The sequence below is a fragment of the Patella vulgata genome, chromosome 3 (assembly GCF_932274485.2).
Source record: "Patella vulgata chromosome 3, xgPatVulg1.2, whole genome shotgun sequence".
NCBI lineage: Eukaryota > Metazoa > Mollusca > Gastropoda > Patellidae > Patella > Patella vulgata.
This window is the reverse complement of record NC_065881.2, coordinates 45,299,855-45,312,260: the sequence shown is the minus strand read 5'-3', so window position 1 is coordinate 45,312,260 and position 12,406 is coordinate 45,299,855. Positions and strand designations below refer to the sequence as shown.

Sequence of the window (12,406 nt, the reverse complement as noted above, 5' to 3'; positions counted from 1 at the left end):
AACAGAACCACCCCCAAATCGATCATGTCTGATGACGTTAACGTCTTGGAAGCGCTCGTTTCGACGACGCCACACCCTCCTACGTCTGTCCAAAAAATCAACAGTGAACCTTGACTCATCTGAAAACATCACATTGCTCCAGCGTCGATTATCCCAGTGTTGACGATCCCTACACCAACGACGTCTTGCCTGAATGTGATGATCTCTCAAACAAGGGATCACGCGAGGACGTCGGGCGCGAAGGTGACCCCTATGCAGTCGATTCCGAATCGTCTGGCCACTCACTCTCACACCAGTGTCTGTTTGAAGACGAGCGCTGATCTGATTTGCTGTGATGACACGATTTCTCAAGGCCAAGGTATGGATAAATCGATCCTGGGCTTGAGTTGTCGCCCTTGGTCGACCTGAGCGTGGTCTGTCCTGTACAGATTGTGTATCACGGTATCTGGACCATAGCCTGCTTATGACAGACTGAGAAACATTCATCGTCCGCGCCACAACCGCCTGTGTTGTGCCGATCTGTAGCATGCCAAGGGCACGTAACCTTTCATTTTGGGTAAGCCGACGCATATCAAAATTTGTTTTCTGGTCACTAAAACAATTAAACTGATGTTTCTACCCTGGAATTCAATGCCACAATGACTGTAACATTCAAAGTCAGAGTCGTGCAAATCTTGGGTTGGACCCCCATGATGATCCCAAGCATCACCTGCATTCCATGCGGTAGCTATTGGTGCGTTTGGGCGTCACATGTAACTGGAAATGTTTCTTCTGTTAGGTTCTATAGTGACTTTTTTCGTAGTCATTTGCATATTTTAGTATTATGCCCCCAAAATCAAATATCCCCTACTTTTTTTGAATAGTATATATGAAAATGACAAGCACCTGAAACAAAGGGTCTAGGCTAAAATATTAAAGACCATGTAAGATTAAAAATCTAAATTGCATGTATGTATAGCCCATGGTTACTATATCAACTTTACGGCAAGTTCACACCAATCTGATTAAAATTAAGTCCGCTGTTAACGTTTAAGTATCCGACACGCCAAAACGCTTTTCGATTTTTCAATTTCGACCTTAATCCGGTTGATTGGCTGGTGACGTCACAGGCACTACACATAGGATATACATTATCTATACAATATCTCACTGTCTGTACAATATAGCACTATCAATACACACGGCAACTGTACAAGCGTCTATTGATGGTCCAATTACCACGTGACTGGCCTAATCATAATCACCGAATTTTTGTCTTTCATTGGTATAGATTAGACATTTGTGATTGGAATATTTTAGAGTGAATTTAAAATGCTGTATCATGCCGTAGATCAATTTAAGCTGCCTTTGTTTAAATAGGCCACGTGTCAAATGAAGATGACTCAAGAAATTAGCGCATTTACCGGTTATTTGGATAACCCCGTAATACTTGATATCCCAAACTTCAGTACAGAAATACAAATGGTGCCAGTCATTTGTCGATATATTCATTAATAGCTATATATAATAATAATAACCATTTCTATACATAAAGAACAACTACAGTGAATATGGAATTTTCCGATGACTATGCATAACATGTACAATAGATCGCACTCATTTCTCTGCCAATCAACGCTTGGTATCTTATTATCATGTACCGTTTCATGTACTACGGGTGTAGTAAATGAGGTTAAACTTCGCCGCGAAAATTGCAAAGATCATTCGTGGAGTTCCTGGTGCCATTTGGTGAGTGATTAAACTGTCAATGCAATTGCAAAATACTTTTATTATAAAGAATATAACCGATGTTAGACATTATAACCTAATCGTATCAAAAACGTTAATCCATCCATCAATTAAATGTTGTTTAAACGCCAATCGACAAATAATACAAGGCTACTTGATTACAAAAACACCGGTGAGCAATAATTATTGGGTATATAGTAATTTTAAACAACTTATTAGTAAAACTTAATTATTTTATACAATTAATGTGTGTGTGTATGATTCTACCATTAGTTCGTTCGTGAGGTATTACGCACACGTTCCACTTAGAGTGATGTCTTTGATCTGGCCGGCGTAAAAATAGATAATTACCTAATCTACATTCTTAATCCCACTAACACTCACTGCTAACACCAACGTGTAAATTAGTTTATGACCCATGCCTGTATAACTTTTATAGTCGGATTGATTAATTAATGACAGATATCAACGACACTACACTTTATGTGGAAAAGCGAAGTGCTCGCAGTAAAAAACACATAGCTGGACCCGTATACTATTTACATATTAAAAGTGTTCGTCTAATAAGTTCCATATTGTAAAAAATTAATTAAGAGTTCAAGACTTCAAAGTTTAAAAGATGTAGGCACTCTAAATTGGATCTTAAATTAAAAAGAATTACAAAACAAATTATTCCGTAGTCAATTGTTTTATTTAATTAGGGGGATTAAGGAATCCTTCAGGCGTTAAAGAATACACACGCCGGCTGTATATAGGTAATTAAGGAATAAACATTCCGAATATGCATTCGGTCACTGTGACGTCACTGGCGTCTGAGGGGATTAAGAGTGCTTTCGATAATTGGCAAAGTCGTTTTTACAGAAGGTCTATTTTCCAACTGAATTAATTTCAACCAGATTGGCGTGAACTTGCCGTAAAGTGGATATAGTAACCATTGGCTACACGTATCTCAAAGTTTCCAGGCCCATCTTATGTGCACTTTAATTTCTGCTCTATGACCCCATTACGTACTAGAGCTTCAGACTCGTTTTAGCATAGAATGCTGTATGTGTATGATGTACCATACTTTGGGGTGATTTTGTAAATTGTTGTGGTAAAAATGATGGCTAGGTAGAGTGTCCACAACAACGATGTTATTTTGCCCGTATATTCCGGACATGTTCGCTACTATTTTCCAAACGTCCTAAATTGTCCGACCAGGTATATGCCCAATCGGACATCAAGACATGGTGAAAAATATTCAAAATTCCAAAATTAATATAGTGTACTGAGTGTATAACTACCATTCAACCTGATTATCGTTGATAATAGGCTGGATTGATTAGGTAATTAAGCGATGGACGTTTGTACACCGACCTTGATTAACTACTTAATCTGCCTTGATTAGCTGACTTAATCCTTTGTCGGACAATTCATCAATCCAATCCTTAACCATCCTCGGTTACCCAGTGTACTCATTCCGTTCTACTCCACTATACCCTGGGTTAATCTATGGGGGAGACATGTTTTCAAGTTATCCGCCCTTGATGATTGTGCTATTTTTATCAATCAATCCCATAAATTGTTATTTGAAAAGGAAGTTGGCAAAGGGGAGTAACTCTCATCGGACAATGTTAGGAGTTTGCCTATTCTAAATGCGTAATTATTAACAACCAATTATACATTATGCTAATGAAGACCAGACGTTCATATAATAATGTAGGGTCATTAGTTTTATTTAGAATCGTTTGTTCGGTCTCAGAATTTTATGTCCACGTGATATCGTAGACAAGTTAATATGAATTAAATTGCCAAGTATAAGTTCAATAATAATAAACATAACAGAATGACATATTTCAGACAAAGAACGAATAGTAATAATAATAACAAAAGTCAAACATATAGATATTATACATATTTGAAATCAACAACACATACTACAGATTTTGATAATACAATTAAATATAAATAAATTATAAATATATACATTATTTACATAAATCATTCAGTAAATGGACATGAATATGGTTATCTACCCTTAATAAAACGAAGGCGAAACGAGTGGTTTGTAAACTGTTTTCTGATTAGTTCGTAGACTGTAGCTACATTCTAGGCCAGGGCAGATAATTTGAAATCGTGGAAACCCTATGGATTAACCCAGGGTATAGTGGAGTAGAACGGAATGAGTACACTGGGTAACCGAGGATAATCCTTAACAGAAGTCATTGCTTTTCCTTTGTCGGACTATATATCAATCCAATAAGAGTGATTATAAACTTAATCTAGGTGATTAACCTGTGATTTCCCCATTGTCGGACGTTTCAATCTCCTTGATGTCGGTAGATAACACGTCACGTAAGAATTAGTCATATATGTCACATATCCTAATAGTATATAACACCCCAAATTGATATACATTGTATCCGATAACTTGTCTGTGATATTTCTTTGGTGGAAGCTGAAGTTAAATAAAGCTATGTCACACACACCGTGGCGATTATAGTACAATAACTGAAATGAAAGTAGAAATCTCTCGAGACACGTGAAATTAAGAGATGTCAACATGCCGAATCTAATACGACTGATGTCGGAGAAAAGATTCTATTTTTATACGTCCGTCCGTCTGTCCATCCAGGTTTATCTCCCTCAGATCTCGGTTCCTTCCGTTATTGGCATGTATCAGACCGTCACTTCATGGATTATGGCCCCTGATTGCATTTTTAGCTTGTGAACCCTGTAGAGTTCACAATTTTTATCTGATTTTGTTGAAATTTGAAATGTAAGTTTATAACCCAAAGATCTTGGTTCCTGAATTATGGCCCCTGATTGTACAAAAAATCACATTTTTTAGCTTGTGGACCCTATATATGGAGGTCACAATTTGTTTTTCCGATTTTAAAAACCGTTTGAATATATCACCGTTACACCTTATTGACAGTTCAGTTCAAATTTTGTGAAAATCGAGAAAATGGCCGCCCCTCATATGCAGACAGTGTAAAAATATGGTATATCAAGGTTGTGGACCCTCTAGAGCTCACAATTTTGATCCAGTTTTGATGAAACTTGAAATACATGTTTATAACCCAAAGATCATGGTTCCTTTCTATATTTGCGCATATTGGATCATAACTTCCTGAATTATGTCCCCCGATTGTGGTCCCTCTAGAGGTCACAATTATTATCTGATTTAAAAACTGTTCGATAAATGAAATGAAATGGGGTTTAACCGGAACGTCCTACTGTTTTGCTCCGAACTGGGCTAATGAAGACGGGCATATGCCATACAGTGTGCTATAAGGGAAATTTTGCCCGGACAGCGGCACTACGGCCTACTCTTATATCGAATTCCAACTGTCAAGGGATTTTTTACGTGCACGCCACTGGGTACACGGGACCTCGGTCTTTCGTCTCATCCGAATGACTAGACAACTGTCCTTGTCAGGCCCTCCGTCATGCATCACTTACAAGGGGGAACCACTCTGGAAAATCTGGATGAACTTTCTAGGCCAATGCAGGGATCAAACACCCGACCTCCAGGCTAGCCCCTCTACACAAATAGTGTAAACATCTGGTATATCATCAAGGTTGTGGACCCTCTAGAGGTCACAATTTTGATCCGATTTTGATGAAACTTGAAATGCATGTTTATAACCAAAAAATCTTGGTTGCTTTTGATATTTGCGCATATCGGGTCATAACATCCTGAATTATGGCCCCTGATTGTACGAAAAATCAAGTTTTTAGATTGTGGTCCCTCTAGAGTTCACAATTATTATTTGATTTACAAAAAGTTTTGAATATATCACCGTTATACTGTAATGTTGGTCGAGATTGAATTTCGTGAAAATTGGACCAAAACTTTCTGACAAAATGGCCGCCCCTTGTACGCAAATAGTGTAAACATCTGGTATATCAAGGCTTTGGACCCTGTAGAGGTAACAATTTTGATCCGATTTTGATGAAATTTGAAATACATGTTTATAACCCACAGATCTTGGTTCCTTTTGATAGTTGTCCATACCGGATCGTAATTTCCTGAATTATGGCCCTTGATTGTACAAAATTTAGTGGTCACAATTTTTAAACGATTTAAAAAACACGTTTAAATATATCACCATTCCTCATATTGAAGGTTGAATTTGAATTTCGAGAAAATTGAAATGAAACTGCCAAACAAAATTGCCGCTGTTTGTACACAAATTGTGTAAAAGTATGTAATACAAAGGTTGTGTACCCTCTAGAGGTCACAATTTGTATCCGATTTTGTTGAAACTTGAAATGTATGTTCATAACCCAAAGATCTCGGTTCCTTTCGATATTCGTGCATATCGCACCATATCTTCCTGGATTATGGCCCCTGATTGTACAAAAAATCACATTATTTTTTTAGCTCGTTCTCTGTCCATCTCTTGAAAAAATATGGGCGTATCTTGCATGGCAACCGTTTGTGATGGCGTATTCTCGGATTTATGATCATATTTTGAATGGGGTTTATGTTTTTAAATAAATATTCGATTGGAATAACGTAAGTAGCGCGTGCTAGAGTCGAATGTGATTATTTAGCAGTTGGTGTCACTCGCTCGTTGTGATAGAGTGATGTTTACTGCCAAATAAATTTTGTGATGTCATTTATTTACCTTCCCTATATAAGTCGAAACAGAGTATAAGACGAATGCCGGACTTCTGCTGAAAAATATATAGACTTATGACCTGAAAAATACGTGGAAATTTGAAACAGGTATGACGAAATTCGTATTCAATCGTCATTATTGCATAACAGTGATATGTTCGAATGTTTTTTTTAATCAGATAAAAATTGTAATATACTATTCAAAAAAAGTTGGGGATATTTGATTTTGGGGGCATAATACTAAAATATGCAAATGACTACGAAAAAAGTCACTATAGAACCTAACAGAAGAAACATTTCCAGTTACATGTGACGCCCAAACGCACCAATAGCTACCGCATGGAATGCAGGTGATGCTTGGGATCATCATGGGGGTCCAACCCAAGATTTGATATTCGTCGGCTTACCCAAAATGAAAGGTTACGTGCCCTTGGCATGCTACAGATCGGCACAACACAGGCGGTTGTGGCGCGGACGATGAATGTTTCTTAGTCTGTCATAAGCAGGCTATGGTCCAGATACCGTGATACACAATCTGTACTGGACAGACCACGCTCAGGTCGACCAAGGGCGACAACTCAAGCCCAGGATCGATTTATCCGTACCTTGGCCTTGAGAAATCTTGTCATCACAGCAAATCAGATCAGCGCTCGTCTTCAAACAGACACTGGTGTGAGAGTGAGTGGCAAGACGATTCGGAATCGACTGCATAGGGGTCACCTTCGCGCCCGACGTCCTCGCGTGATCCCTTGTTTGAGAAATCATCACATTCAGGCAAGACGTCGTTGGTGTAGGGATCGTCAACACTGGGATAATCGACGCTGGAGCAATGTGATGTTTTCAGATGAGTCAAGGTTCACTGTTGATATTTTGAACAGACGTAGGAGGGTGTGGCGTCGTCGAAACGAGCGCTTCCAAGACGTTAACGTCATCAGACATGATCGATTTGGGGGTGGTTCTGTTATGGTGTGGGGAGGCATCACTGTTGCTTTACATGTTGTTGCAGGGCGTGTTACAGGCCAGTACTACCGGGACAACATCTTGGCAGTCCATGTTGTGCCGTTCGCACGACGTCATGGCCGCTGTTTCATCTTCCAGGATGACAACGCAAGATGTCACAGGGCCAGGATCGTTACAGGTTACCTCCAACAACAGAACATCACCACATTACCTTGGCCAGCACTGAGTCCCGACCTCTCCCCCATCGAGCATGTCTGGGACATGCTTGGACAGAGGTTACGTCAACGTCAACAACGTCCTGCCAATGTCCAAGAACTTGCTGCTGCGTTGCAACAGGAATGGGACAATCTGGACCAAAATGACCTTAGACGTCTCATTAGGAGTATGCCACGTCGGATCAATGCTTGTTTGGCAAACAGAGGAGGATTTACCCGTTACTGACTTGGTTGTGATGCTGTGGTAACTTTGCTGTTAGACCCCGGGTATCATTTTACCCTTATAATGGTCAGTCTGTGCCTTACTTAGTCTAACGATCATTTGGAATAAATCGATGAATGTGAACTTCATTTCATTTTGTCATTTGTTTCTTCGTCAGTTTCATTAGGTGACTTTAATAACACTTAAAAATCAAATATCCCCTACTTTTTTTGAATAGTATATCTAGAGTGTCCATAAGCTATGAACATGAGGCCATAATCCATGAAGTTACAGTGCAATACTTGCCAATTTTGAAAGGCACCAGGATCTTTGGTAGATAAACCTATATTTAAAGTTTTGTCAAAATCAGATAAAAAAAATTGTGGACTGTAGAATGTCCACAAACAAATTGTGAACGATGACAAAATACGTCAACATGAAAATGTGGGCGTATAAAAATGTGAAACAATATATCCAATGATAAAGTATCTATTCTATTCCATGTGATCAAAAACTATTCTATTCTATGTGATTAAACAGTTCCCTAACTACAAGATTATTTTATCAAGAACTTAATTCAATGAAAATAAGTTAATAGACTAGAACATACGTGTAAATACAATAAATATTGAATACTATTTCTCACAAAGACGTAGGTGTCGCTTTGTTTCATTGTGTTTAGCCCTGGTTAATGAAATCTGCATTATAGCAAATAAAAAGTTTGGATCAATAAAACATATTATATTCAATATTCTTCCTTAAAAACATTGTTTAAAAGTTCCACTGCATTTAAAACTTGCTGATAGAATGTCCTAGAATACTGAAAATAAAATGGTGCATTCTCTCCGATCCCAATGTCTCACACCAAATTTGAAAATCAATAGTGCTCTATCGTGTTGATAGGCTTTTCAGAAAAGGGACAGTGACTTCAAAATGGAAGGTCATGGAATGCTAAATATCAATTTGGTTCATACTCTCATGACCCATATGCTTCAAACCAAATTGAAAAGAACCTTTTAAAGAATATCTATCACATTAACAGGGTTTTTGGAAAGGAGACAACACTGAATATGCAATAGGGTTTGTCCTATCATGACCAAATTGCTTTACACCAAATTTGAAAAAAAAAACCCTGTTAACAAGGTTTTTGGAAAAAGTGGCTGCAACTTGGTCATGGAATGTTGAATATCCAACAGGTTCAATTCATCCTCTCATGACTTGCAATGTTTTACACCTACTTTTCTAAAATGAAATTCTTTGTGTATGAAGTCTTGTTTGAAAACAAGTACTGGAAGGGTAGTAAATTTAGTAATTTAGTATAAAGACTTATGTTTACAAGAAATTTAGTATAAAGGCCTGTGCATCAACAAAATTTTAAAATTACATAAATTGGTATTAAAGGGAGGTTGTGAGGGGACACATTTGGGAGTTGAATACTCCTGAAGCAGCATTATTTTGATTGATTAATTTAGTCAGTTACTGGACATGTCTGTTAAAGGGAGAGAGAGAGAAATGGGGTATAACGTCCACTCAACACATACTAGGCCATTTCAGGACTAACACATGGTTCAATTTTATTTCAATAATTCACTTGCGCTTAGGGGTAATTAGCAGTGGGAGAAAACCGGAGGACCAGGAGAAAACCCACGAGGTTGAACAGGCGACCCTACTCTTGTCATAGGGAATCGAAACCACGCCAGTTGACTCAATGACGGACCTTATGATACAGCGTGCACGTGCTAAGTATTTGGCCATCCAACCTCCCTTGTCTGTTAAAGGAACTAAACCCCTAACTCAATATTTTCCATAATATTTGAAATTATCCATTTCAATCAATTTCGATTTTCCTATCTTACCCCGAAAGTATGGGATCCTAATATCCAATATTTAAGACACAATGAACATCAGTACACGAGTTGTTTATTCTATGGTTTCGGGTGCCATTTAGAATAAACAAAGAAAAACATACCCCACAAAACAACAGTGAGGCTGATGTCCCCCGCCAAAATCCCAAAATAAATAGATGACACATATTAATTAATCGCACATTTATTTTTTTCAAAAGTATCAAGCCTTAGCCTAAGCAGAAAATTCTCATCATCAAACTTAGTCAAGGTAATGATATAATGAATCTATACTCGGAGTGTCATCACTCTCACTGAATTAAAACCAAAGTTATTGGCCCCAAAGCATCAACCAATCAGATTGCTTATCTCTGCTTACCCTCATCTTCAAACTCCATCAAGGCATTTGCCTAATAAACACCTACACCAAGTTTGAACATTCTAGCTCAATTAGAAGGAGAAATATGGTGTTCCAAAGTCTTAGCCAATCAGATTGCTTATCGATCTGCTTACCCTGAGCAGAAAATGCTCATTATTAAACTTAGTCAAGGTAATTATGTAATGAAACTACATATTATATTATTATGTGCTATTACACTCATTTTCTGTTCCAAAGAATATGCTCATTAAAAAAAAACACTTTTAGACAGCATTTGGTAATTAACATGCTGAACTTCAGCGGCTGAAGATACATTAAATCCAATGCATTTAATGTTATTCAGATTTACACTAACAGATAACTAATCTGTTCATCATTATATCATTTATGATGAAAAAATCAATATGTTAACAGCAATTTCATCTTATCATACAATACTATCATTTTCAATCAGTGCTGTAAAATAACTATCATTATACAGTACAGAACTGCATTAATCAGAATTTAGAAACATTTCTGGTCTAACTCATTCAAAATTTGACATAATAATGGTATATTATATTTTGTTTGTTTATTTGCTCTAACTGTGGTTATGTGAAATATTGATACTCAGTCAGTGTCAGATTTAAATGAAGAGAGACCCTAATTTATTGTAATCTTCATCAAGAAATATATAGCGATTAAATAATGATTTCAAAAATAAATGAAATGGGGTTTAACGTCCTACTGTTCTGCTCCAACTGGGCTAATGAAGACGGGCATATACTATACAGTGTGCTCTTATATCGAATTCCAACTGCCAAGGGATCTTTTATGTGCACGCCAATGTATACATGGGACCTTGGTTTTTTGTCCCACCCGAATGACTAGACAGCTGTCCTTGTCAGGTCCTCCGTCCTGCACCACTGACAAGGGGAAACCATGTCGAAAAATCCTGATGAACTTTCTTGGCCAATGCAGGGATCGAACACGCGACCTCTTTGCTAGCGAGCCAGCGTCTTACCCACTTAGCCACCGTGACTTCCCAATTTTAAAAATAGACAAGAGACCGACAGCATCACAGCAATTCATACATGTATGGTACATGTTCTTCAAACTGATAAGTTTATTTCTAATTTGAATCGCAACATTCATAGAATCTGCCTTCTCCTAAGACATCAGTATTATCCTAAAACAGCTAAACAGGAACAAAATCCAAGTTGCACGTCTAAACTTCCAATAACACAGTGAAAACCTATAAAGCTGAGTTGATGGAAGCCCTTATAAATATACAAATTCAGAAAGAAGTTGATTAAACAAGTGTGATTTTAGTCTTCTGTTTATTGACATAATAAATAGGTTTCATGAAGAAAGAGTACCCTTGTTGGATTCTTTTTAGTAACTGATTCTAGAAAGCAGACACAAGTAGTCGATTGATAAATTGTCTTTAAAATCAAAGGTCATAGAAACATTGAATCGATACATGTTCATGTATTTGCATGTTATGTATAGAACTTGTCTAAAAAAAGTAACAATCACACTGACTGTGGCGAAATGCCCGCTCCACCCTTATAAATAACAAGTTACTGCACAGTGGAATAATGGCTTCACTTCTCCTAATCTGTTTTAATGTGTGGTTATCTCCACAGCCGAACCTGCCTAAAAGTTGAAGAAACTGGGATATCATAGACCAGAAAGCTGAGCCCATAAAGTAAGCGGTACGATAATCCAAATCAAATGTCATCTATCTAAATCTCTTTATACTTAATTTTAAAAAAATCTTTACTCAGATGGTATTAACTCAGTAGGCTCCATGTTAGAATTTGTAGCTGTCATAATAACAGGTTTGGTTTCCTACATTGCACACCTAGAAAAACTGTACATTTTCAGAAAGTCCACAACCGCAGTAACTATAAGCAACCAAGTTCCAAACAAAATACTTGCACAAATATATACGATCAGGTAACCAAAACAATTAAGTATGGAGGAAAAGACATGATTTAATATATGGAGACCACAGGGGAAGACAGGCACATGTCACCCTTTAACCATTTATTTTGAGAAAATGCAATTTGAAACTTTCTTACTTTTTTATAATTTCTTTGATCACTCAAATTTTGTGACTGCAGATAAAGGAATAATTTCCAATTATGTGTGAGTAATATCTATGCTTTCAAGATTTATCTTCTATGGTATTATGGTGAAATTTCAATGAAAGGTCTCCTCAGACATGTGCCCTTTTTCCCCTGAAAAATCAATGTCTCTTAGCAGCTCAGAAAGGTACACTGCTATAACCATAAACTTATCTGCCACTTTAAGATGATGTTTAGGGTCCGTTACTCTGTGTGCCTCACTTTGGATTACCGGTAATATTACCCTGCGTCTAAATTCATTCGAAGCCCTATCACATAACTGCCACACTTAGGCCCCTACCACTATCAATAATGCTGCCAAGTCAGGTATTTCTTTGCTTTGAGTTTATATCCTAGT

The 12,406-nt window shown here is 37.4% G+C and overlaps 1 protein-coding gene across 1 annotated transcript in view; it reads right to left on the bottom strand.

The window, feature by feature from the left end:
• Window positions 1–12,406, bottom strand: part of LOC126814583 (H(+)/Cl(-) exchange transporter 7) — a 141,762-nt gene that overhangs the window by 116,861 nt on the left and 12,495 nt on the right. The gene's annotated exons all lie outside the window — the stretch shown is intronic.